This window comes from Schistocerca serialis, chromosome 11 (genome assembly GCF_023864345.2).
Source record: "Schistocerca serialis cubense isolate TAMUIC-IGC-003099 chromosome 11, iqSchSeri2.2, whole genome shotgun sequence".
NCBI lineage: Eukaryota > Metazoa > Arthropoda > Insecta > Orthoptera > Acrididae > Schistocerca > Schistocerca serialis.
Genome location: NC_064648.1, coordinates 28,623,622 through 28,650,639, shown reverse-complemented (window position 1 = coordinate 28,650,639; position 27,018 = coordinate 28,623,622).

Sequence of the window (27,018 nt, the reverse complement as noted above, 5' to 3'; positions counted from 1 at the left end):
AAGTCTTAGGTCGTCAAATAACAGTGTATCACTTCTGGTGAACTGGCCAGAGAGAGCTTGAAGACGTGACGGTGATAATACTGGGAGCAACTGTCTGGAGTAACTATGACACTCTTAATGTAGCCAAATGCTCATTACCAGGCCAAATACATAGGAAAACTCGAGGAGCACCTGGCAGAAATAAATGTGTAAGTATTAAGTTCGACAAATAAAAACGTATCACTTCTGGTGAAATGGCCAGATAATGCTTGAAGATGCGTCTATGGTAAGACGGGGAGCAATTGGTGGGAGTAACTATGACTCTCTTAAGGTAGCCAAATGCCTCGTCACCAGGCGGAATAAATCGGCAAACTCGAGGTGCAAATAGCAGAAATAACTGTGAAAGTCTTAAGGTCGACAAATAAAGGCGTATCGCTTGTGGTTAACTGGCCGACAGAGCTTGGAAATTTGACTGTGTTAAAACGGGAAGCAACTTGCAGGAAGAGCTATGACTCTCTTAAGGTTGCCAATGCTCGTCGCCCGGCAAAAAACATCGGAAATCTCGAGGAGCACCTGGCAGATATAACTGTGAAAGTCTTAAGGTCGACAAATAATGGCGTATCGCTTCTGATGAACTGACCAGAGAAAGCTTGAATACGTGACTATGGTAAAACGCGGAGCAAATGGTATGAGTAACAATGACTCTCTTAAGGTAGAAAAATGCCTCGTCACCAACGGAATAAATTGGCAAACCCGAGGAGCACCTGGCAGGAGTAACTGTGAAAGTCTTAAAGTCGACAAATAATGGTGTATCACTTCTGGTGAACTGGCCAGAGAGCTTGAAGACGTGACTGTGATAAAACACGGAGCAACTGGCAGGAGTAACTATGTCACTCTTAAGGTAGCCAAATGCTCGTCACCAGGCGAAATACATAGGAAAACTCGAGGAGCAGCTGGCAGAAATAAATGTGAAAGTCTTAAGTTCCACAAATAAAGGCGTATCACTTCTGGTGAAATGGCCAGATAATGCTTGAAGATGCGACTATGGTAAAACGGGGAGCAATTGGTAGGAGTAACTGTGACTCTCTTAAGGTAGCCAAATGCCTCGTCACTAGGCGAAATAAATCGGCAAACTCGAGGTGCACCTAGCAGAAATAATTGTGAACGTCTTAAGGTCGACAAATAAAGGCGTTTCGCTTGTGGTGAACTGGTCCGACAGAGCTTGGAAATTTGACTGTGTTAAAACGGGAAGCAACTTGCAGGAGTAGCTATGACTCTCTTAAGGTTGCCAATGCTCGTCGCCCGGCAAAAAACATCGGAAATCTCGAGGAGCACCTGGCAGATATATATGTGAAAGTCTTAAGGTCGACAAATAATGGCGTATCGCTTCTGATGAACTGACCAGAGAAAGCTTGAATACGTGACTATGGTAAAACGGGGAGCAAATGGTATGAGTAACAATGACTCTCTTAAGGTAGAAAAATGCCTCGTCACCAACGGAATAATTTGGCAAACTCGAGGAGCACCTGGCAGGAGTAACTGTGAAAGTCTTAAGGTCGACAAATAACAGTGTATCACTTCTGGTGAACTGGCCAGAGAGAGGTTGAAGACGTGACTGTGATAAAACTGGGAGCAACTGTCTGGAGTAACTATGACACTCTTAATGTAGCCAAATGCTCATTACCAGGCCAAATACATAGGAAAACTCGAGGAGCACCTGGCAGAAATAAATGTGAAAGTCTTAAGTTCGACAAATAAAAACGTATCACTTCTGGTGAAATGGCCAGATAATGCTTGAAGATGCGTCTATGGTAATACGGGGAGCAATTGGTAGCAGTAACTATGACTCTCTTAAAGTAGCCAAATGCCTCGTCACCGGGCGGAATAAATCGGCAAACTCGAGGTGCAAATAGCAGAAATAACTGTGAAAGTCTTAAGGTCGACAAATAAAGGCGTATCGCTTGTGGTTAACTGGCCCGACAGAGCTTGGAAATTTGACTGTGTTAAAACGGGAAGCAACTTGCAGGAGTAGCTATGACTCTCTTAAGGTTGCCAATGCTCGTCGCCTGGCAAAAAACATCGGAAATCTCGAGGAGCACCTGGCAGATATATATGTGAAAGTCTTAAGGTCGACAAATAATGGCGTATCGCTTCTGATGAACTGACCAGAGAAAGCTTGAATACGTGACTATGGTAAAACGGGGAGCAAATGGTATGAGTAACAATGACTCTCTTAAGGTAGAAAAATGCCTCGTCACCAACGGAATAATTTGGCAAACTCGAGGAGCACCTGGCAGGAGTAACTGTGAAAGTCTTAAGGTCGACAAATAACAGTGTATCACCTCTGGTGAACTGGCCAGAGAAAGCTTGAAGACGTGACTGTGATAAAACAGGGAGCATCTGGCAGGAGCAACTATGTCACTCGCAATGTAGCCAATTGTTCGTCACCAGGCGAAATACATCTGCAACTGGAGGAGCACCTGGCAGAAATAACTTGGAAAGTCTAGAGTTCGACAAGTAATGGCGTATCACATCTGGTGAACTGGCCAGAGAGCTTGAAGACGTGACTGTGATAAAACACGGAGCAACTGGCAGGAGTAACTATGACACTCTTAAGGTAGCCAAATGCTCGTCACCAGGCGAAATACATAGGAAAACTCGAGGAGCACCTGGCAGAAATAAATGTGAAAGTCTTACGTTCGACAAATAAAGGCGTATCACTTCTGGTGAAATGGCCAGATAATGCTTGAAGATGCGACTATGGTAAAACGGGGAGCAATTGGTAGGAGTAACTGTGACTCTCTTAAGGTAGCCAAATGCCTCGTCACTAGGCGGAATAAATCGGCAAACTCGAGGTGCAAATAGCAGAAATAACTGTGAAAGTCTTAAGGTCGACAAATAAAGGCGTATCGCTTGTGGTGAACTGGTCCGAGAAAGCTTGAAGGTTTGACTGTGTTAAAACGGGGAGCAACTTGCAGGAGTAACTATGACTGTCTTATGGGTGCCAATGCTCGCCACCCAGCAAAAAACATCGGATAACTCGAGGAGCACCTGGCAGAAATAACTGTGAATGTCTTAAGGTCGACAAATAATGGCGTATCGCTTCTGATGAACTGACCAGAGAATGCTTGAATACGTGACTATGGTAAAACGGGGAGCAAATGGTATGAGTAACAAAGACTCTCTTAAGGTAGCCAAATGCCTCGTCATCAACGGAATAAATCGGCAAACTCGGGGGGCACCTGGCAGGAGTAACTGTGAAAGTCTTAGGTCGTCAAATAACAGTGTATCACTTCTGGTGAACTGGCCAGAGAGAGCTTGAAGACGTGACGGTGATAATACTGGGAGCAACTGTCTGGAGTAACTATGACACTCTTAATGTAGCCAAATGCTCATTACCAGGCCAAATACATAGGAAAACTCGAGGAGCACCTGGCAGAAATAAATGTGTAAGTATTAAGTTCGACAAATAAAAACGTATCACTTCTGGTGAAATGGCCAGATAATGCTTGAAGATGCGTCTATGGTAAGACGGGGAGCAATTGGTGGGAGTAACTATGACTCTCTTAAGGTAGCCAAATGCCTCGTCACCAGGCGGAATAAATCGGCAAACTCGAGGTGCAAATAGCAGAAATAACTGTGAAAGTCTTAAGGTCGACAAATAAAGGCGTATCGCTTGTGGTTAACTGGCCGACAGAGCTTGGAAATTTGACTGTGTTAAAACGGGAAGCAACTTGCAGGAAGAGCTATGACTCTCTTAAGGTTGCCAATGCTCGTCGCCCGGCAAAAAACATCGGAAATCTCGAGGAGCACCTGGCAGATATAACTGTGAAAGTCTTAAGGTCGACAAATAATGGCGTATCGCTTCTGATGAACTGACCAGAGAAAGCTTGAATACGTGACTATGGTAAAACGCGGAGCAAATGGTATGAGTAACAATGACTCTCTTAAGGTAGAAAAATGCCTCGTCACCAACGGAATAAATTGGCAAACCCGAGGAGCACCTGGCAGGAGTAACTGTGAAAGTCTTAAAGTCGACAAATAATGGTGTATCACTTCTGGTGAACTGGCCAGAGAGCTTGAAGACGTGACTGTGATAAAACACGGAGCAACTGGCAGGAGTAACTATGTCACTCTTAAGGTAGCCAAATGCTCGTCACCAGGCGAAATACATAGGAAAACTCGAGGAGCAGCTGGCAGAAATAAATGTGAAAGTCTTAAGTTCCACAAATAAAGGCGTATCACTTCTGGTGAAATGGCCAGATAATGCTTGAAGATGCGACTATGGTAAAACGGGGAGCAATTGGTAGGAGTAACTGTGACTCTCTTAAGGTAGCCAAATGCCTCGTCACTAGGCGAAATAAATCGGCAAACTCGAGGTGCACCTAGCAGAAATAATTGTGAACGTCTTAAGGTCGACAAATAAAGGCGTTTCGCTTGTGGTGAACTGGTCCGAGAAAGCTTGAAGGTTTGACTGTGTTAAAACGGGGAGCAAATGGTATGAGTAACTATGACTCTCTTAAGGTAGCCAAATGCCTCGTCATCAACGGAATAAATCGGCAAACTCGGGGAGCACCTGGCAGGAGTAACTGTGAAAGTCTTAAGGTCGACAAATTACAGTGTATCACTTCTGGTGAACTGGCCAGAGAGAGGTTGAAGACGTGACTGTGGTAAAACTGGGAGCAACTGTCTGGAGTAACTATGACACTCTTAATGTAGCCAAATGCTCAATACCAGGCCAAATACATAGGAAAACTCGAGGAGCACCTGGCAGAAATAAATGTGAAAGTCTTAAGTTCGACAAATAAAAACGTATCACTTCTGGTGAAATGGCCAGATAGTGCTTGAAGATGCGTCTATGGTAATACGGGGAGCAATTGGTAGGAGTAACTATGACTCTCTTAAGGTAGCCAAATGCCTCGTCACCGGGCGGAATAAATCGGCAAACTCGAGGTGCAAATAGCAGAAATAACTGTGAAAGTCTTAAGGTCGACAAATAAAGGCGTATCGCTTGTGGTTAACTGGCCGACAGAGCTTGGAAATTTGACTGTGTTAAAACGGGAAGCAACTTGCAGGAAGAGCTATGACTCTCTTAAGGTTGCCAATGCTCGTCGCCCGGCAAAAAACATCGGAAATCTCGAGGAGCACCTGGCAGATATAACTGTGAAAGTCTTAAGGTCGACAAATAATGGCGTATCGCTTCTGATGAACTGACCAGAGAAAGCTTGAATACGTGACTATGGTAAAACGCGGAGCAAATGGTATGAGTAACAATGACTCTCTTAAGGTAGAAAAATGCCTCGTCACCAACGGAATAAATTGGCAAACCCGAGGAGCACCTGGCAGGAGTAACTGTGAAAGTCTTAAAGTCGACAAATAATGGTGTATCACTTCTGGTGAACTGGCCAGAGAGCTTGAAGACGTGACTGTGATAAAACACGGAGCAACTGGCAGGAGTAACTATGTCACTCTTAAGGTAGCCAAATGCTCGTCACCAGGCGAAATACATAGGAAAACTCGAGGAGCAGCTGGCAGAAATAAATGTGAAAGTCTTAAGTTCCACAAATAAAGGCGTATCACTTCTGGTGAAATGGCCAGATAATGCTTGAAGATGCGACTATGGTAAAACGGGGAGCAATTGGTAGGAGTAACTGTGACTCTCTTAAGGTAGCCAAATGCCTCGTCACTAGGCGAAATAAATCGGCAAACTCGAGGTGCACCTAGCAGAAATAATTGTGAACGTCTTAAGGTCGACAAATAAAGGCGTTTCGCTTGTGGTGAACTGGTCCGAGAAAGCTTGAAGGTTTGACTGTGTTAAAACGGGGAGCAAATGGTATGAGTAACTATGACTCTCTTAAGGTAGCCAAATGCCTCGTCATCAACGGAATAAATCGGCAAACTCGGGGAGCACCTGGCAGGAGTAACTGTGAAAGTCTTAAGGTCGACAAATTACAGTGTATCACTTCTGGTGAACTGGCCAGAGAGAGGTTGAAGACGTGACTGTGGTAAAACTGGGAGCAACTGTCTGGAGTAACTATGACACTCTTAATGTAGCCAAATGCTCAATACCAGGCCAAATACATAGGAAAACTCGAGGAGCACCTGGCAGAAATAAATGTGAAAGTCTTAAGTTCGACAAATAAAAACGTATCACTTCTGGTGAAATGGCCAGATAGTGCTTGAAGATGCGTCTATGGTAATACGGGGAGCAATTGGTAGGAGTAACTATGACTCTCTTAAGGTAGCCAAATGCCTCGTCACCGGGCGGAATAAATCGGCAAACTCGAGGTGCAAATAGCAGAAATAACTGTGAAAGTCTTAAGGTCGACAAATAAAGGCGTATCGCTTGTGGTTAACTGGCCCGACAGAGCTTGGAAATTTGACTGTGTTAAAACGGGAAGCAACTTGCAGGAGTAGCTATGACTCTCTTAAGGTTGCCAATGCTCGTCGCCCGGCAAAAAACATCGGAAATCTCGAGGAGCACCTGGCAGATATATATGTGAAAGTCTTAAGGTCGACAAATAATGGCGTATCGCTTCTGATGAACTGACCAGAGAAAGCTTGAATACGTGACTATGGTAAAACGGGGAGCAAATGGTATGAGTAACAATGACTCTCTTAAGGTAGAAAAATGCCTCGTCACCAACGGAATAATTTGGCAAACTCGAGGAGCACCTGGCAGGAGTAACTGTGAAAGTCTTAAGGTCGACAAATAACAGTGTATCACCTCTGGTGAACTGGCCAGAGAAAGCTTGAAGACGTGACTGTGATAAAACAGGGAGCATCTGGCAGGAGCAACTATGTCACTCGCAATGTAGCCAATTGTTCGTCACCAGGCGAAATACATCTGCAACTGGAGGAGCACCTGGCAGAAATAACTTGGAAAGTCTAGAGTTCGACAAGTAATGGCGTATCACATCTGGTGAACTGGCCAGAGAGCTTGAAGACGTGACTGTGATAAAACACGGAGCAACTGGCAGGAGTAACTATGACACTCTTAAGGTAGCCAAATGCTCGTCACCAGGCGAAATACATAGGAAAACTCGAGGAGCACCTGGCAGAAATAAATGTGAAAGTCTTACGTTCGACAAATAAAGGCGTATCACTTCTGGTGAAATGGCCAGATAATGCTTGAAGATGCGACTATGGTAAAACGGGGAGCAATTGGTAGGAGTAACTGTGACTCTCTTAAGGTAGCCAAATGCCTCGTCACTAGGCGGAATAAATCGGCAAACTCGAGGTGCAAATAGCAGAAATAACTGTGAAAGTCTTAAGGTCGACAAATAAAGGCGTATCGCTTGTGGTGAACTGGTCCGAGAAAGCTTGAAGGTTTGACTGTGTTAAAACGGGGAGCAACTTGCAGGAGTAACTATGACTGTCTTATGGGTGCCAATGCTCGCCACCCAGCAAAAAACATCGGATAACTCGAGGAGCACCTGGCAGAAATAACTGTGAATGTCTTAAGGTCGACAAATAATGGCGTATCGCTTCTGATGAACTGACCAGAGAATGCTTGAATACGTGACTATGGTAAAACGGGGAGCAAATGGTATGAGTAACAAAGACTCTCTTAAGGTAGCCAAATGCCTCGTCATCAACGGAATAAATCGGCAAACTCGGGGGGCACCTGGCAGGAGTAACTGTGAAAGTCTTAGGTCGTCAAATAACAGTGTATCACTTCTGGTGAACTGGCCAGAGAGAGCTTGAAGACGTGACGGTGATAATACTGGGAGCAACTGTCTGGAGTAACTATGACACTCTTAATGTAGCCAAATGCTCATTACCAGGCCAAATACATAGGAAAACTCGAGGAGCACCTGGCAGAAATAAATGTGTAAGTCTTAAGTTCGACAAATAAAAACGTATCACTTCTGGTGAAATGGCCAGATAATGCTTGAAGATGCGTCTATGGTAAGACGGGGAGCAATTGGTGGGAGTAACTATGACTCTCTTAAGGTAGCCAAATGCCTCGTCACCAGGCGGAATAAATCGGCAAACTCGAGGTGCAAATAGCAGAAATAACTGTGAAAGTCTTAAGGTCGACAAATAAAGGCGTATCGCTTGTGGTTAACTGGCCGACAGAGCTTGGAAATTTGACTGTGTTAAAACGGGAAGCAACTTGCAGGAAGAGCTATGACTCTCTTAAGGTTGCCAATGCTCGTCGCCCGGCAAAAAACATCGGAAATCTCGAGGAGCACCTGGCAGATATAACTGTGAAAGTCTTAAGGTCGACAAATAATGGCGTATCGCTTCTGATGAACTGACCAGAGAAAGCTTGAATACGTGACTATGGTAAAACGTGGAGCAAATGGTATGAGTAACAATGACTCTCTTAAGGTAGAAAAATGCCTCGTCACCAACGGAATAAATTGGCAAACCCGAGGAGCACCTGGCAGGAGTAACTGTGAAAGTCTTAAAGTCGACAAATAATGGTGTATCACTTCTGGTGAACTGGCCAGAGAGCTTGAAGACGTGACTGTGATAAAACACGGAGCAACTGGCAGGAGTAACTATGTCACTCTTAAGGTAGCCAAATGCTCGTCACCAGGCGAAATACATAGGAAAACTCGAGGAGCAGCTGGCAGAAATAAATGTGAAAGTCTTAAGTTCCACAAATAAAGGCGTATCACTTCTGGTGAAATGGCCAGATAATGCTTGAAGATGCGACTATGGTAAAACGGGGAGCACTTGGTAGGAGTAACTGTGACTCTCTTAAGGTAGCCAAATGCCTCGTCACTAGGCGAAATAAATCGGCAAACTCGAGGTGCACCTAGCAGAAATAATTGTGAACGTCTTAAGGTCGACAAATAAAGACGTTTCGCTTGTGGTGAACTGGTCCGAGAAAGCTTGAAGGTTTGACTGTGTTAAAACGGGGAGCAAATGGTATGAGTAACTATGACTCTCTTAAGGTAGCCAAATGCCTCGTCATCAACGGAATAAATCGGCAAACTCGGGGAGCACCTGGCAGGAGTAACTGTGAAAGTCTTAAGGTCGACAAATTACAGTGTATCACTTCTGGTGAACTGGCCAGAGAGAGGTTGAAGACGTGACTGTGATAAAACTGGGAGCAACTGTCTGGAGTAACTATGACACTCTTAATGTAGCCAAATGCTCATTACCAGGCCAAATACATAGGAAAACTCGAGGAGCACCTGGCAGAAATAAATGTGAATGTCTTAAGTTCGACAAATAAAAACTTATCACTTCTGGTGAAATGGCCAGATAATGCTTGAAGATGCGTCTATGGTAATACGGGGAGCAATTGGTAGGAGTAACTATGACTCTCTTAAGGTAGCCAAATGCCTCGTCACCGGGCGGAATAAATCGGCAAACTCGAGGTGCAAATAGCAGAAATAACTGTGAAAGTCTTAAGGTCGACAAATAAAGGCGTATCGCTTGTGGTGAACTGGTCCGAGAAAGCTTGAAGGTTTGACTGTGTTAAAACGGGGAGCAACTTGCAGGAGTAACTATGACTGTCTTATGGGTGCCAATGCTCGCCACCCAGCAAAAAACATCGGATAACTCGAGGAGCACCTGGCAGAAATAACTGTGAATGTCTTAAGGTCGACAAATAATGGCGTATCGCTTCTGATGAACTGACCAGAGAATGCTTGAATACGTGACTATGGTAAAACGGGGAGCAAATGGTATGAGTAACAAAGACTCTCTTAAGGTAGCCAAATGCCTCGTCATCAACGGAATAAATCGGCAAACTCGGGGGGCACCTGGCAGGAGTAACTGTGAAAGTCTTAGGTCGTCAAATAACAGTGTATCACTTCTGGTGAACTGGCCAGAGAGAGCTTGAAGACGTGACGGTGATAATACTGGGAGCAACTGTCTGGAGTAACTATGACACTCTTAATGTAGCCAAATGCTCATTACCAGGCCAAATACATAGGAAAACTCGAGGAGCACCTGGCAGAAATAAATGTGTAAGTCTTAAGTTCGACAAATAAAAACGTATCACTTCTGGTGAAATGGCCAGATAATGCTTGAAGATGCGTCTATGGTAAGACGGGGAGCAATTGGTGGGAGTAACTATGACTCTCTTAAGGTAGCCAAATGCCTCGTCACCAGGCGGAATAAATCGGCAAACTCGAGGTGCAAATAGCAGAAATAACTGTGAAAGTCTTAAGGTCGACAAATAAAGGCGTATCGCTTGTGGTTAACTGGCCGACAGAGCTTGGAAATTTGACTGTGTTAAAACGGGAAGCAACTTGCAGGAAGAGCTATGACTCTCTTAAGGTTGCCAATGCTCGTCGCCCGGCAAAAAACATCGGAAATCTCGAGGAGCACCTGGCAGATATAACTGTGAAAGTCTTAAGGTCGACAAATAATGGCGTATCGCTTCTGATGAACTGACCAGAGAAAGCTTGAATACGTGACTATGGTAAAACGTGGAGCAAATGGTATGAGTAACAATGACTCTCTTAAGGTAGAAAAATGCCTCGTCACCAACGGAATAAATTGGCAAACCCGAGGAGCACCTGGCAGGAGTAACTGTGAAAGTCTTAAAGTCGACAAATAATGGTGTATCACTTCTGGTGAACTGGCCAGAGAGCTTGAAGACGTGACTGTGATAAAACACGGAGCAACTGGCAGGAGTAACTATGTCACTCTTAAGGTAGCCAAATGCTCGTCACCAGGCGAAATACATAGGAAAACTCGAGGAGCAGCTGGCAGAAATAAATGTGAAAGTCTTAAGTTCCACAAATAAAGGCGTATCACTTCTGGTGAAATGGCCAGATAATGCTTGAAGATGCGACTATGGTAAAACGGGGAGCACTTGGTAGGAGTAACTGTGACTCTCTTAAGGTAGCCAAATGCCTCGTCACTAGGCGAAATAAATCGGCAAACTCGAGGTGCACCTAGCAGAAATAATTGTGAACGTCTTAAGGTCGACAAATAAAGACGTTTCGCTTGTGGTGAACTGGTCCGAGAAAGCTTGAAGGTTTGACTGTGTTAAAACGGGGAGCAAATGGTATGAGTAACTATGACTCTCTTAAGGTAGCCAAATGCCTCGTCATCAACGGAATAAATCGGCAAACTCGGGGAGCACCTGGCAGGAGTAACTGTGAAAGTCTTAAGGTCGACAAATTACAGTGTATCACTTCTGGTGAACTGGCCAGAGAGAGGTTGAAGACGTGACTGTGATAAAACTGGGAGCAACTGTCTGGAGTAACTATGACACTCTTAATGTAGCCAAATGCTCATTACCAGGCCAAATACATAGGAAAACTCGAGGAGCACCTGGCAGAAATAAATGTGAATGTCTTAAGTTCGACAAATAAAAACTTATCACTTCTGGTGAAATGGCCAGATAATGCTTGAAGATGCGTCTATGGTAATACGGGGAGCAATTGGTAGGAGTAACTATGACTCTCTTAAGGTAGCCAAATGCCTCGTCACCGGGCGGAATAAATCGGCAAACTCGAGGTGCAAATAGCAGAAATAACTGTGAAAGTCTTAAGGTCGACAAATAAAGGCGTATCGCTTGTGGTTAACTGGCCCGACAGAGCTTGGAAATTTGACTGTGTTAAAACGGGAAGCAACTTGCAGGAGTAGCTATGACTCTCTTAAGGTTGCCAATGCTCGTCGCCCGGCAAAAAACATCGGAAATCTCGAGGAGCACCTGGCAGATATATATGTGAAAGTCTTAAGGTCGACAAATAATGGCGTATCGCTTCTGATGAACTGACCAGAGAAAGCTTGAATACGTGACTATGGTAAAACGGGGAGCAAATGGTATGAGTAACAATGACTCTCTTAAGGTAGAAAAATGCCTCGTCACCAACGGAATAATTTGGCAAACTCGAGGAGCACCTGGCAGGAGTAACTGTGAAAGTCTTAAGGTCGACATATAACAGTGTATCACCTCTGGTGAACTGGCCAGAGAAAGCTTGAAGACGTGACTGTGATAAAACAGGGAGCATCTGGCAGGAGCAACTATGTCACTCGCAATGTAGCCAATTGTTCGTCACCAGGCGAAATACATCTGCAACTGGAGGAGCACCTGGCAGAAATAACTTGGAAAGTCTAGAGTTCGACAAGTAATGGCGTATCACATCTGGTGAACTGGCCAGAGAGCTTGAAGACGTGACTGTGATAAAACACGGAGCAACTGGCAGGAGTAACTATGACACTCTTAAGGTAGCCAAATGCTCGTCACCAGGCGAAATACATAGGAAAACTCGAGGAGCATCTGGCAGAAATAAATGTGAAAGTCTTACGTTCGACAAATAAAGGCGTATCACTTCTGGTGAAATGGCCAGATAATGCTTGAAGATGCGACTATGGTAACACGGGGAGCAATTGGTAGGAGTAACTGTGACACTCTTAAGATAGCCAAATGCCTCGCCACTAGGCGGAATAAATCGGCAAACTCGAGGAGCACCTAGCAGAAATAACTGTGAATGTCTCAAGGTCGACATTTAAAGGCGTATCGCTTGTGCTGAACTGGCCCGAGAAAGCTTGAAGATTTGACTGTGTTAAAATGGGGAGCAACTTGCAGGAGTAACTATGATTCTCTTAAGGTAGCCAAATGCCTTGTAACCAACGGAATAAATCGGCAAACTCGAGGAGCACCTGGCAGGAGTAACTGTGAAAGTCCTAAGGTCGACAAATAACAGTGTATCACTTCTGGTGAACTGGCCAGAGAAAGCTTGAAGACGGGACTGTGATAAAACAGGGAGCATCTGGCAGGAGCAACTATGACACTCGTAATGTAGCCAATTGTTCGTCACCAGGCGAAATACATCTGCAACTGGAGGAGCACCTGGCAGAAATAACTTGGAAAGTCTAGAGTTCTATAAGTAATGACGTATCACTTCTGGTGAACTGGCCAGAGAGCTTGAAGACGTGACTGTGATAAAATACGGAGCAACTGGCAGGAGTAACTATGACACTCTTAAGGTAGCCAAATGCTCGTCACCAGGCGAAATACATAGGTAAACTCGAGGAGCATCTGGCAGAAATAACTGTGAATGTCTTAAGGTCGACAAATAATGGCGAATCGCTTCTGATGAACTGGCCAGAGAGAGCTTGAAGACGTGACGGTGATAATACTGGGAGCAACTGTCTGGAGTAACTATGACACTCTTAATGTAGCCAAATGTTTATTACCAGGCCAAATACATAGGAAAACTCGAGGAGCACCTGGCAGAAATAAATGTGTAAGTCTTAAGTTCGACAAATAAAAACGTATCACTTCTGGTGAAATGGCCAGATAATGCTTGAAGATGCGTCTATGGTAAGACGGGGAGCAATTGGTTGGAGTAACTATGACTCTCTTAAGGTAGCCAAATGCCTCGTCACCAGGCGGAATAAATCGGCAAACTCGAGGTGCAAATAGCAGAAATAACTGTGAAAGTCTTAAGGTCGACAAATAAAGGCGTATCGCTTGTGGTTAACTGGCCGACAGAGCTTGGAAATTTGACTGTGTTAAAACGGGAAGCAACTTGCAGGAGTAGCTATGACTCTCTTAAGGTTGCCAATGCTCGTCGCCCGGCAAAAAACATCGGAAATCTCGAGGAGCACCTGGCAGATATAACTGTGAAAGTCTTAAGGTCGACAAATAATGGCGTATCGCTTCTGATGAACTGACCAGAGAAAGCTTGAATACGTGACTATGGTAAAACGCGGATCAAATGGTATGAGTAACAATGACTCTCTTAAGGTAGAAAAATGCCTCGTCACCAACGGAATAAATTGGCAAACCCGAGGAGCACCTGGCAGGAGTAACTGTGAAAGTCTTAAAGTCGACAAATAATGGTGTATCACTTCTGGTGAACTGGCCAGAGAGCTTGAAGACGTGACTGTGATAAAACACGGAGCAACTGGCAGGAGTAACTATGTCACTCTTAAGGTAGCCAAATGCTCGTCACCAGGCGAAATACATAGGAAAACTCGAGGAGCAGCTGGCAGAAATAAATGTGAAAGTCTTAAGTTCGACAAATAAAGGCGTATCACTTCTGGTGAAATGGCCAGATAATGCTTGAAGATGCGACTATGGTAAAACGGGGAGCAATTGGTAGGAGTAACTGTGACACTCTTAAGATAGCCAAATGCCTCGCCACTAGGCGGAATAAATCGGCAAACTCGAGGAGCACCTAGCAGAAATAACTGTGAATGTCTCAAGGTCGACAAATAAAGGCGTATCGCTTGTGGTGAACTGGCCCGAGAAAGCTTGAAGATTTGACTGTGTTTAAACGGGGAGCAACTTGCAGGAGTAACTATGTCTCTCTTAAGGTAGCCAAATGCCTCGTAATCAACGGATTAAATCGGCAAACTCGAAGAGCACCTGGCAGGAGTAACTGTGAAAGGCTTAAGGTCGACAAATAACAGTGTATCACTTCTGGTGAACTGGCCAGAGAATGCTTGAAGACGGGACTGTATAAAACAGGGAGCATCTGGCAGGAGCAACTATGACACTCGTAATGTAGCCAATTGTTCGTCACCAGGCGAAATACATCTGCAACTGGAGGAGCACCTGGCAGAAATAACTTGGAAAGTCTAGAGTTCTACAAGTAATGGCGTATCACTTCTGGTGAACTGGCCAGAGAGCTTGAAGACGTGACTGTGATAAAACACGGAGCAACTGGCAGGAGTAACTATGTCACTCTTAAGGTAGCCAAATGGTCGTCACCAGGCGAAATACATAGGAAAACTCGAGGAGCAGCTGGCAGAAATAAATGTGAAAGTCTTAAGTTCGACAAATAAAGGCGTATCACTTCTGGTGAAATGGCCAGATAATGCTTGAAGATGCGACTATGGTAAAACGGGGAGCAATTGGTAGGAGTAACTGTGACACTCTTAAGATAGCCAAATGCCTCGCCACTAGGCGGAATAAATCGGCAAACTCGAGGAGCACCTAGCAGAAATAACTGTGAATGTCTCAAGGTCGACAAATAAAGGCGTATCGCTTGTGGTGAACTGGCCCGAGAAAGCTTGAAGATTTGACTGTGTTTAAACGGGGAGCAACTTGCAGGAGTAACTATGTCTCTCTTAAGGTAGCCAAATGCCTCGTAATCAACGGATTAAATCGGCAAACTCGAAGAGCACCTGGCAGGAGTAACTGTGAAAGGCTTAAGGTCGACAAATAACAGTGTATCACTTCTGGTGAACTGGCCAGAGAATGCTTGAAGACGGGACTGTATAAAACAGGGAGCATCTGGCAGGAGCAACTATGACACTCGTAATGTAGCCAATTGTTCGTCACCAGGCGAAATACATCTGCAACTGGAGGAGCACCTGGCAGAAATAACTTGGAAAGTCTAGAGTTCTACAAGTAATGGCGTATCACTTCTGGTGAACTGGCCAGAGAGCTTGAAGACGTGACTGTGATAAAACACGGAGCAACTGGCAGGAGTAACTATGTCACTCTTAAGGTAGCCAAATGCTCGTCACCAGGCGAAATACATAGGAAAACTCGAGGAGCAGCTGGCAGAAATAAATGTGAAAGTCTTAAGTTCGACAAATAAAGGCGTATCACTTCTGGTGAAATGGCCAGATAATGCTTGAAGATGCGACTATGGTAAAACGGGGAGCAATTGGTAGGAGTAACTGTGACACTCTTAAGATAGCCAAATGCCTCCCCACTAGGCGGAATAAATCGGCAAACTCGAGGAGCACCTAGCAGAAATAACTGTGAATGTCTCAAGGTCGACAAATAAAGGCGTATCGCTTGTGGTGAACTGGCCCGAGAAAGCTTGAAGATTTGACTGTGTTTAAACGGGGAGCAACTTGCAGGAGTAACTATGTCTCTCTTAAGGTAGCCAAATGCCTCGTAATCAACGGATTAAATCGGCAAACTCGAAGAGCACCTGGCAGGAGTAACTGTGAAAGGCTTAAGGTCGACAAATAACAGTGTATCACTTCTGGTGAACTGGCCAGAGAATGCTTGAAGACGGGACTGTATAAAACAGGGAGCATCTGGCAGGAGCAACTATGACACTCGTAATGTAGCCAATTGTTCGTCACCAGGCGAAATACATCTGCAACTGGAGGAGCACCTGGCAGAAATAACTTGGAAAGTCTAGAGTTCTACAAGTAATGGCGTATCACTTCTGGTGAACTGGCCAGAGAGCTTGAAGACGTGACTGTGATAAAACACGGAGCAACTGGCAGGAGTAACTATGTCACTCTTAAGGTAGCCAAATGCTCGTCACCAGGCGAAATACATAGGAAAACTCGAGGAGCAGCTGGCAGAAATAAATGTGAAAGTCTTAAGTTCGACAAATAAAGGCGTATCACTTCTGGTGAAATGGCCAGATAATGCTTGAAGATGCGACTATGGTAAAACGGGGAGCAATTGGTAGGAGTAACTGTGACACTCTTAAGATAGCCAAATGCCTCGCCACTAGGCGGAATAAATCGGCAAACTCGAGGAGCACCTAGCAGAAATAACTGTGAATGTCTCAAGGTCGACAAATAAAGGCGTATCGCTTGTGGTGAACTGGCCCGAGAAAGCTTGAAGATTTGACTGTGTTTAAACGGGGAGCAACTTGCAGGAGTAACTATGTCTCTCTTAAGGTAGCCAAATGCCTCGTAATCAACGGATTAAATCGGCAAACTCGAAGAGCACCTGGCAGGAGTAACTGTGAAAGGCTTAAGGTCGACAAATAACAGTGTATCACTTCTGGTGAACTGGCCAGAGAATGCTTGAAGACGGGACTGTATAAAACAGGGAGCATCTGGCAGGAGCAACTATGACACTCGTAATGTAGCCAATTGTTCGTCACCAGGCGAAATACATCTGCAACTGGAGGAGCACCTGGCAGAAATAACTTGGAAAGTCTAGAGTTCTACAAGTAATGGCGTATCACTTCTGGTGAACTGGCCAGAGAGCTTGAAGACGTGACTGTGATAAAACACGGAGCAACTGGCAGGAGTAACTATGTCACTCTTAAGGTAGCCAAATGGTCGTCACCAGGCGAAATACATAGGAAAACTCGAGGAGCAGCTGGCAGAAATAAATGTGAAAGTCTTAAGTTCGACAAATAAAGGCGTATCACTTCTGGTGAAATGGCCAGATAATGCTTGAAGGTGCGACTATGGTAAAACGGGGAGCAATTGGTAGGAGTAACTGAGACACTCTTAAGATAGCCAAATGCCTCGCCACTAGGCGGAATAAATCGGCAAACTCGAGGAGCACCTAGCAGAAATAACTGTGAATGTCTCAAGGTCGACAAATAAAGGCGTATCGCTTGTGGTGAACTGGCCCGAGAAAGCTTGAAGATTTGACTGTGTTTAAACGGGGAGCAACTTGCAGGAGTAACTATGTCTCTCTTAAGGTAGCCAAATGCCTCGTAATCAACGGATTAAATCGGCAAACTCGAAGAGCACCTGGCAGGAGTAACTGTGAAAGGCTTAAGGTCGACAAATAACAGTGTATCACTTCTGGTGAACTGGCCAGAGAATGCTTGAAGACGGGACTGTATAAAACAGGGAGCATCTGGCAGGAGCAACTATGACACTCGTAATGTAGCCAATTGTTCGTCACCAGGCGAAATACATCTGCAACTGGAGGAGCACCTGGCAGAAATAACTTGGAAAGTCTAGAGTTCTACAAGTAATGGCGTATCACTTCTGGTGAACTGGCCAGAGAGCTTGAAGACGTGACTGTGATAAAACACGGAGCAACTGGCAGGAGTAACTATGTCACTCTTAAGGTAGCCAAATGCTCGTCACCAGGCGAAATACATAGGAAAACTCGAGGAGCAGCTGGCAGAAATAAATGTGAAAGTCTTAAGTTCGACAAATAAAGGCGTATCACTTCTGGTGAAATGGCCAGATAATGCTTGAAGATGCGACTATGGTAAAACGGGGAGCAATTGGTAGGAGTAACTGTGACACTCTTAAGATAGCCAAATGCCTCCCCACTAGGCGGAATAAATCGGCAAACTCGAGGAGCACCTAGCAGATATAACTGTGAATGTCTCAAGGTCGACAAATAAAGGCGTATCGCTTGTGGTGAACTGGCCCGAGAAAGCTTGAAGATTTGACTGTGTTTAAACGGGGAGCAACTTGCAGGAGTAACTATGTCTCTCTTAAGGTAGCCAAATGCCTCGTAATCAACGGATTAAATCGGCAAACTCGAAGAGCACCTGGCAGGAGTAACTGTGAAAGGCTTAAGGTCGACAAATAACAGTGTATCACTTCTGGTGAACTGGCCAGAGAATGCTTGAAGACGGGACTGTATAAAACAGGGAGCATCTGGCAGGAGCAACTATGACACTCGTAATGTAGCCAATTGTTCGTCACCAGGCGAAATACATCTGCAACTGGAGGAGCACCTGGCAGAAATAACTTGGAAAGTCTAGAGTTCTACAAGTAATGGCGTATCACTTCTGGTGAACTGGCCAGAGAGCTTGAAGACGTGACTGTGATAAAACACGGAGCAACTGGCAGGAGTAACTATGTCACTCTTAAGGTAGCCAAATGCTCGTCACCAGGCGAAATACATAGGAAAACTCGAGGAGCAGCTGGCAGAAATAAATGTGAAAGTCTTAAGTTCGACAAATAAAGGCGTATCACTTCTGGTGAAATGGCCAGATAATGCTTGAAGATGCGACTATGGTAAAACGGGGAGCAATTGGTAGGAGTAACTGTGACACTCTTAAGATAGCCAAATGCCTCGCCACTAGGCGGAATAAATCGGCAAACTCGAGGAGCACCTAGCAGAAATAACTGTGAATGTCTCAAGGTCGACAAATAAAGGCGTATCGCTTGTGGTGAACTGGCCCGAGAAAGCTTGAAGATTTGACTGTGTTTAAACGGGGAGCAACTTGCAGGAGTAACTATGTCTCTCTTAAGGTAGCCAAATGCCTCGTAATCAACGGATTAAATCGGCAAACTCGAAGAGCACCTGGCAGGAGTAACTGTGAAAGGCTTAACGTCGACAAATAACAGTGTATCACTTCTGGTGAACTGGCCAGAGAATGCTTGAAGACGGGACTGTATAAAACAGGGAGCATCTGGCAGGAGCAACTATGACACTCGTAATGTAGCCAATTGTTCGTCACCAGGCGAAATACATCTGCAACTGGAGGAGCACCTGGCAGAAATAACTTGGAAAGTCTAGAGTTCTACAAGTAATGGCGTATCACTTCTGGTGAACTGGCCAGAGAGCTTGAAGACGTGACTGTGATAAAACACGGAGCAACTGGCAGGAGTAACTATGTCACTCTTAAGATAGCCAAATGCTCGTCACCAGGCGAAATACATAGGAAAACTCGAGGAGCAGCTGGCAGAAATAAATGTGAAAGTCTTAAGTTCGACAAATAAAGGCGTATCACTTCTGGTGAAATAGCCAGATAATGCTTGAAGATGCGACTATGGTAAAACGGGGAGCAATTGGTAGGAGTAACTGTGACACTCTTAAGATAGCCAAATGCCTCGCCACTAGGCGGAATAAATCGGCAAACTCGAGGAGCACCTAGCAGAAATAACTGTGAATGTCTCAAGGTCGACAAATAAAGGCGTATCGCTTGTGGTGAACTGGCCCGAGAAAGCTTGAAGATTTGACTGTGTTTAAACGGGGAGCAACTTGCAGGAGTAACTATGTCCCGGGTGCGACGACATGACGCGGTTGTGAAATACGTCGCGCGCGGGCTGGCTCAACGAGGGTTCGACGTGTCTGTCGAGCCACACCTTCGTACACCAGAGGGAGTCCGCAAGCCCGACGTTGTGGCGTCTAAGGATGGCGTGGTGCATGTCATCGACGCACAGATCGTCGGCGACCATCTTGACACCGACTGGTGTCATCGGCAGAAGGCGGCGAAATACGACGTCCCGTCGGTGCGGCAAGCCGTCGGCGCTCTCCGACCTGCAGCCAGCAGCATACAGTTTAGAACAGTGACCCTGAACTGGAGGGGGACTTGGGCACCTACATCAGCCCGCCAGCTCCTACAACTTGGCTTCCGCAGGCGGGAGATAAGCACCATCAGCACGCGGGTGCTCTGTGGAACGACGTGGATCTTCGGCCTGTTCGAAAATATGACGTCGTCCAGGCCGAAGTACAGGGAGGGCGTAGGCTAGTTAGTCGGTTAGTTTTAGGTTAGTTTGCCCCGACTCCCGGGGCTTCAATATCGGGAGCAATTCCGCTCTTTATTCAAATTTTGTATGTAACTTGTGATACTGTGATTAATATTAAGGTAACAGCGGTTACACAACATCGGTAACCGGCGCCCTTGTGAGCTCCTCTCGGGGAGCAAGGCGCAATAGATTAAGAGTGTTATGTATTACCTTGTGTTATTCACTGTATTTGTGAATAAAGACGGCTGTATAGCCAAATGCCTCGTAATCAACGGATTAAATCGGCAAACTCGAAGAGCACCTGGCAGGAGTAACTGTGAAAGGCTTAAGGTCGACAAATAACAGTGTATCACTTCTGGTGAACTGGCCAGAGAATGCTTGAAGACGGGACTGTATAAAACAGGGAGCATCTGGCAGGAGCAACTATGACACTCGTAATGTAGCCAATTGTTCGTCACCAGGCGAAATACATCTGCAACTGGAGGAGCACCTGGCAGAAATAACTTGGAAAGTCTAGAGTTCTACAAGTAATGGCGTATCACTTCTGGTGAACTGGCCAGAGAGCTTGAAGACGTGACTGTGATAAAACACGGAGCAACTGGCAGGAGTAACTATGTCACTCTTAAGGTAGCCAAATGCTCGTCACCAGGCGAAATACATAGGAAAACTCGAGGAGCAGCTGGCAGAAATAAATGTGAAAGTCTTAAGTTCGAAAAATAAAGGCGTATCACTTCTGGTGAAATGGCCAGATAATGCTTGAAGATGCGACTATGGTAAAACGGGGAGCAATTGGTAGGAGTAACTGTGACACTCTTAAGATAGCCAAATGCCTCCCCACTAGGCGGAATAAATCGGCAAACTCGAGGAGCACCTAGCAGAAATAACTGTGAATGTCTCAAGGTCGACAAATAAAGGCGTATCGCTTGTGGTGAACTGGCCCGAGAAAGCTTGAAGATTTGACTGTGTTTAAACGGGGAGCAACTTGCAGGAGTAACTATGTCTCTCTTAAGGTAGCCAAATGCCTCGTAATCAACGGATTAAATCGGCAAACTCGAAGAGCACCTGGCAGGAGTAACTGTGAAAGGCTTAAGGTCGACAAATAACAGTGTATCACTTCTGGTGAACTGGCCAGAGAATGCTTGAAGACGGGACTGTATAAAACAGGGAGCATCTGGCAGGAGCAACTATGACACTCGTAATGTAGCCAATTGTTCGTCACCAGGCGAAATACATCTGCAACTGGAGGAGCACCTGGCAGAAATAACTTGGAAAGTCTAGAGTTCTACAAGTAATGGCGTATCACTTCTGGTGAACTGGCCAGAGAGCTTGAAGACGTGACTGTGATAAAACACGGAGCAACTGGCAGGAGTAACTATGTCACTCTTAAGGTAGCCAAATGCTCGTCACCAGGCGAAATACATAGGAAAACTCGAGGAGCAGCTGGCAGAAATAAATGTGAAAGTCTTAAGTTCGACAAATAAAGGCGTATCAATTCTGGTGAAATGGCCAGATAATGCTTGAAGATGCGACTATGGTAAAACGGGGAGCAATTGGTAGGAGTAACTGTGACACTCTTAAGATAGCCAAATGCCTCGCCACTAGGCGGAATAAATCGGCAAACTCGAGGAGCACCTAGCAGAAATAACTGTGAATGTCTCAAGGTCGACAAATAAAGGCGTATCGCTTGTGGTGAACTGGCCCGAGAAAGCTTGAAGATTTGACTGTGTTTAAACGGGGAGCAACTTGCAGGAGTAACTATGTCTCTCTTAAGGTAGCCAAATGCCTCGTAATCAACGGATTAAATCGGCAAACTCGAAGAGCACCTGGCAGGAGTAACTGTGAAAGGCTTAAGGTCGACAAATAACAGTGTATCACTTCTGGTGAACTGGCCAGAGAATGCTTGAAGACGGGACTGTATAAAACAGGGAGCATCTGGCAGGAGCAACTATGACACTCGTAATGTAGCCAATTGTTCGTCACCAGGCGAAATACATCTGCAACTGGAGGAGCACCTGGCAGAAATAACTTGGAAAGTCTAGAGTTCTACAAGTAATGGCGTATCACTTCTGGTGAACTGGCCAGAGAGCTTGAAGACGTGACTGTGATAAAACACGGAGCAACTGGCAGGAGTAACTATGTCACTCTTAAGGTAGCCAAATGCTCGTCACCAGGCGAAATACATAGGAAAACTCGAGGAGCACCTGGCACAAATAAATGTGAAAGTCTTAAGTTCGACAAATAAAGGCGTATCATTTCTGGTGAAATGGCCAGATAATGCTTGAAGATGCGACTATGGTAAAACGGGGAGCAATTGGTAGGAGTAACTGTGACACTCTTAAGATAGCCAAATGCCTCCCCACTAGGCGGAATAAATCGGCAAACTCGAGGAGCACCTAGCAGAAATAACTGTGAATGTCTCAAGGTCGACAAATAAAGGCGTATCGCTTGTGGTGAACTGGCCCGAGAAAGCTTGAAGATTTGACTGTGTTTAAACGGGGAGCAACTTGCAGGAGTAACTATGTCTCTCTTAAGGTAGCCAAATGCCTCGTAATCAACGGATTAAATCGGCAAACTCGAAGAGCACCTGGCAGGAGTAACTGTGAAAGGCTTAAGGTCGACAAATAACAGTGTATCACTTCTGGTGAACTGGCCAGAGAATGCTTGAAGACGGGACTGTATAAAACAGGGAGCATCTGGCAGGAGCAACTATGACACTCGTAATGTAGCCAATTGTTCGTCACCAGGCGAAATACATCTGCAACTGGAGGAGCACCTGGCAGAAATAACTTGGAAAGTCTAGAGTTCTACAAGTAATGGCGTATCACTTCTGGTGAACTGGCCAGAGAGCTTGAAGACGTGACTGTGATAAAACACGGAGCAACTGGCAGGAGTAACTATGTCACTCTTAAGGTAGCCAAATGCTCGTCACCAGGCGAAATACATAGGAAAACTCGAGGAGCAGCTGGCAGAAATAAATGTGAAAGTCTTAAGTTCGACAAATAAAGGCGTATCACTTCTGGTGAAATGGCCAGATAATGCTTGAAGATGCGACTATGGTAAAACGGGGAGCAATTGGTAGGAGTAACTGTGACACTCTTAAGATAGCCAAATGCCTCGCCACTAGGCGGAATAAATCGGCAAACTCGAGGAGCACCTAGCAGAAATAACTGTGAATGTCTCAAGGTCGACAAATAAAGGCGTATCGCTTGTGGTGAACTGGCCCGAGAAAGCTTGAAGATTTGACTGTGTTTAAACGGGGAGCAACTTGCAGGAGTAACTATGTCTCTCTTAAGGTAGCCAAATGCCTCGTAATCAACGGAATAAATCGGCAAACTCGAAGAGCACCTGGCAGGAGTAACTGTGAAAGGCTTAAGGTCGACAAATAACAGTGTATCACTTCTGGTGAACTGGCCAGAGAAAGCTTGAACACGGGACTGTATAAAACAGGGACATCTGGCAGGAGCAACTATGACACTCGTAATATAGCCAATTGTTCGTCACCAGGCGAAATACATCTGCAACTGGAGGAGCACCTGGCAGAAATAACTTGGAAAGTCTAGAGTTCGACAAGTAATGGCGTATCACTTCTGGTGAACTGGCCAGAGAGCTTGAAGACGTGACTGTGATAAAACACGGAGCAATTGGCAGGAGTAACTATGACACTCTTAAGGTAGCCAAATGCTCGTCACCAGGCGAAATACATAGGAAAACTCGAGGAGCACCTGGCACAAATAAATGTGAAAGTCTTACGTTCGACAAATAAAGGCGTATCACTTCTGGTGAAATGGCCAGATAATGCTTGAAGATGCGACTATGGTAAAACGGGGAGCAATTGGTAGGAGTAACTGTGACTCTCTTAAGGTAGCCAAATGCCTCGTCACTAGGCGAAATAAATCGGCAAACTCGAGGAGCACCTAGCAGAAATAATTGTGAACGTCTTAAGGTCGACAAATAAAGGCGTATCGCTTGTGGTGAACTGGTCCGAGAAAGCTTGAAGGTTTGACTGTGTTAAAACGGGGAGCAACTTGCAGGAGTAACTATGACTGTCTTATGGGTGACAATGCTCGTCGCCCAGCAAATAACATCGCATAACTCGAGGAGCACCTGGCAGAAATAACTATGAATGTCTTAAGGTCGACAAATAATGGCGTATCGCTTCTGAGGAACTGACCAGAGAAAGCTTGAATATGTGACTACGGTAAAACGGGGAGCAAATGGTATAAGTAACTATGACTCTCTTAAGGTAGCCAAATGCCTCGTCATCAACGGAATAAATCGGCAAACTCGGGGAGCACCTGGCAGGAGTAACTGTGAAAGTCTTAAGGTCGTCAAATAACAGTGTATCACTTCTGGTGAACTGGCCAGAAAGAGCTTGAAGACGTGACTGTGACAAAACTGGGAGCAACTATCTGGGGTAACTATGACACTCTTAATGTAGCCAAATGCTCATTACCAGGCCAAATACATAGGAAAATTCGTGGAGCACCTGGCAGAAATAAATGTGAATGTCTTAAGTTCGACAGATAAAAACGTATCACTTCTGGTGAAATGGCCAGATAATGCTTGAAGATGCGTCTATGGTAAGACGGGGAGCAATTGGTAGGAGTAAGTATGACTCTCTTAAGGTAGCCAAATGCCTCGTCACCGGTCGGAATAAATCGGCATACTCGAGGTGCAAATAGCTGAAATAACTGTGAAAGTCTTAAGTTCGACAAATAAAGGCGTATCGCTTGTGGTTAACTGGCCGACAGAGCTTGGAAATTTGACTGTGTTAAGACGGGAAGCAACTTGCAGAAGTAGCTATGACTCCCTTAAGGTTGCCAATGCTCGTCGCCCCGCAAAAAACATCGGAATTCTCGAGGAGCACCTGGCAGATATAACTGTGAAATTCTTAAGGTCGACAAATAATGGCGTATCGCTTCTGATGAACTGACCAGAGAAAGCTTGAATACGTGACTATGGTAAAACGCGGAGCAAATGGTATGAGTAACAATGACTCTCTTAAGGTAGAAAAATGCCTCGTCACCAACGGAATAAATTGGCAAACCCGAGGAGCACCTGGCAGGAGTAACTGTGAAAGTCTTAAGTTCGACAAATAATAGCGTATCACTTCTGGTGAAATGGCCAGATAATGCTTGAAGATGCTTCTATGGTAAATCGGGGAGCAATTGGTAGGAGTAACTGTGACTCTCTTAAGGTAGCCAAATGCCTCGTCACTAGGCGGAATAAATCGGCAAACTCGAGGAGCACCTAGCAGAAATAATTGTGAACGTCTTAAGGTCGACAAATAAAGGCGTATCGCTTGTGGTGAACTGGTCCGAGAAAGCTTGAAGGTTTGACTGTGTTAAAACGCGGAGCAACTTGCAGGAGTAACTATGACTGTCTTATGGGTGCCAATGCTCGTCGCCCAGCAAAAAACATCGGATAACTCGAGGAGCACCTGGCAGAAATAACTGTGAATGTCTTAAGTTCGACAAATAATAGCGTATCACTTCTGGTGAACTGGCCAGAGAAAGCTTGAAGATGTGACTAGGGTAAAACGGGGAGCAATTGGTATGAGTAACTATGACTCTCTTAAGGTAGCCAAATGCCTCGTCATCAAGGGAATAAATCGGCAAACTTGGGGAGCACCTGGCAGGAGTAACTGTGAAAGTCTTAAGGTCGACAAATAACAGTGTATCACTTCTGGTGAACTGGCCAGAGAGAATTTGAAGGCGTGACGGTGATAAAACTGGGAGCAACTGTCTGGAGTAACTATGACACTCTTAATGTAGCCAAATGCTCATTACAAGGCCAAATACATAAGATAACTCGAGGAGCACCTGGCAGAAATAAATGTGAAAGTCTTAAGTTCGACAAATAAAAACGTATCACTTCTGGTGAAATGGCCAGATAATGCTTGAAGATGCGTCTATGGTAAGACGGGGAGCAATTGGTATGAGTAACTATGACTCTCTTAAGGTAACGAAATGCCTCGTCACCGGGCGGAATAAATCGTCAAACTCGAGGTGCAAATAGCAGAAATAACTGTGAAAGTCTTAAAGTCGACAAATAATGGTGTATCACATCTGGTGAACTGGCCAGAGAGCTTGAAGAAGTGACTGTGATAAAACACGGAGCAACTGGCAGGAGTAACTATGTCACTCTTAAGGTAGCCAAATGCTCGTCACCAGGCGAAATACATAGGAAAACTCGTGGAGCAGCTGGGAGAAATAAATGTGAAAGTCTTAATTTCGACAAATAATAGCGTATCATTTCTGGTGAACTGGCCAGAGAAAGCTTGAATATGTGACTATGGTAAAACGGGGAGTAATTGGTAGGAGTAACTATGACTCTCTTAAGGTAGCCAAATGCCTCGTCACCAGACGGAATAAATCGGCAAACTCGAGGGGCACCTGGCAGGAGTAACTGTGAAAGTCTTAGGGTCGACTAAAAATGGATATAACTCCTGGTGAACAGGCCAGAGAAAGCTTGAAGACGTGACTGTGATAAAACAGGGAGTAACAGGAAGGAGTAACTATGACACTCTTAATGTAGCCAAATATTCGTCAGCAGGCGAAATACATGGGCAAATTCGAGGAGCACCTGGCAGAAATAACTGTGAAAGTCTTAAGGTCGACAAATAATGGCGCATCGCTTCTGATGAACTGACCAGAGAAAGCTTGAATACGTGACTATGGTAAAACGGGGAGCAAATGGTATGAGTAACAATGACTCTCTTAAGGTAGGAAAATGCCTCGTCACCAACGGAATAAATTGGCAAACCCGAGGAGCACCTGGCAGGAGTAACTGTGAAAGTCTTAAAGTCGACAAATAATGGTGTATCACTTCTGGTGAACTGGCCAGAGAGCTTGAAGACGTGACTGTGATAAAACACGGAGCAACTGGCAGGAATAACTATATCACTCTTAAGGTAGCCAAATGCTCGTCACCAGGCGAAATACACAGGAAAACTCGAGGAGCAGCTGGCAGAAATAAATGTGAAAGTCTTAAGTTCGACAAATA